This window comes from Microtus ochrogaster, unplaced genomic scaffold, assembly GCF_000317375.1.
Source record: "Microtus ochrogaster isolate Prairie Vole_2 unplaced genomic scaffold, MicOch1.0 UNK20, whole genome shotgun sequence".
In the NCBI taxonomy this organism is placed as follows: domain Eukaryota; kingdom Metazoa; phylum Chordata; class Mammalia; order Rodentia; family Cricetidae; genus Microtus; species Microtus ochrogaster.
The window spans coordinates 250,359-251,871 of record NW_004949118.1 but is presented as its reverse complement, the minus strand read 5'-3'; the positions used below and the strand labels follow the sequence as shown (position 1 = coordinate 251,871).

The following is a 1,513-nucleotide window of genomic DNA, read 5'->3' as shown; positions in this document are numbered from 1 at the left end:
TGTAGACCAGGCTGGTCTCGAACTCACAGAGATCCACCTGCCTCTGCCTCCCGAGTGCTGGGATTAAAGGCGTGTGCCACGATCACCCGACTTGGGTCACAGATTTCTGTATGGTGCATCTCTGGGATGAAGCCTACTTGGTCATGGTGGATATTTTTTTTTTTTTGATGTGTTTTTGGATTCAGTTTGCCAGTATTGAGCATTTTTGCATCAATGTTCATGAGGGAGATTGGTCTGTAGTTCTCTTTCTCTGTTGAGTCTTTGTATGGTTTGGGTATCAGGGTAACTGTAGCCTCAAAAAAGTAGTTTGGCTATGTCCCTTCTGTTCCTATTTTGTGGAACAATTTGAGGAGAATTGGTATTAGCTCTTCTTTGAAATTCTGGCAGAATTCTGTGCTGAAGCCATTTAGTCCTGTGCTATTTTTGGTTGGAAGACTTTTAATGACTACTTCTATTTCCTTAGGGGTTATAGGTCTATTTAAATTGTTTGTTTGTTCTTGATTTAGTTTTGGTATGTGGTACTTATCCAGAAAACTGTCCATTTCCTTTAAATTTTCCAATTTTGTGGAGTATAGGCTTTTGAAGTATAACATGACGATTCTCTGAATTTCCTCAGTTTCTCTTATGTCCTTCTTTTCGTTTCTGATTTTGCTTAAGCCCTGGTGATCTGATAAGATACAGGGATTTATTCTAATTTATTTGTGTGTGTGTGTGTGTGTGTGTGTGTGTGTGTGTGTGTGTGTGTGTGTCTGTTGAGATTTATGACTGAATTTGTGGTCGGTTTTAGAGAAGGTTCCATGAGGTGCTGAGATGAAGGTATATTCTTTTGTGTTTCGGTAGAATGTTCTGTAGATGTCTGTTAAGTCCATTTGGGTCATAACATCTGTTAGTTCCGTTATTTCTCTGTTAATTTTCTGTCTGACAGACCTGTTCAGTGAGAGTAGAGTATTGCAGACCTGAGGAGCCATACTTGCCGTTGAGGTTTTTTAATTATTGATTTAATGTGTTTGAGTGTTTTGTCTGTAAATATTTCTGTCCACCATGTATATATCTGCTGAGACCAGGAGAGGGCATCAGATCCACTGCAGCTGGAGATATAGATGGTTTTGAGCCACCATGTGGGTGCTGGGAACCACACCTGGATCTTTTGTAAGAGCAACCAGTGCTCTTGACCACAGGTCTTTGAGAGCCTATAGATGGTTCATGATCAGAAATAAAAAAAAGTTGAGAGTAATTCTACCTTATACATATTAACTGAGAAGAATCACAGTTCCTCATATCCCATGGGTACTTGTACTCTTTGCACTGATTTTGTCCTCAGTGGAACTCCTTAACTTTAAAACATAGATACAATATTTAAAAATGTGGTACAAAAAATAAAATCTAACTGGGCGGTGGTGGCGCACGCCTTTAATCCCAGCACTCGGGAAGCAGAGGCAGGTGGATCTCTGTGAGTTCGAGACCAGCCTGGTCTACAAGAGCTAGTTCCAGGACAGGCTCCAAAACCACAGAG

The 1,513-nt window shown here is 40.5% G+C and overlaps 1 protein-coding gene across 1 annotated transcript in view; it reads left to right on the top strand.

The window, feature by feature from the left end:
* The window catches only part of Mettl4 (methyltransferase like 4), a 32,982-nt gene that overhangs the window by 7,092 nt on the left and 24,377 nt on the right, over nt 1-1,513 (top strand). The gene's annotated exons all lie outside the window — the stretch shown is intronic.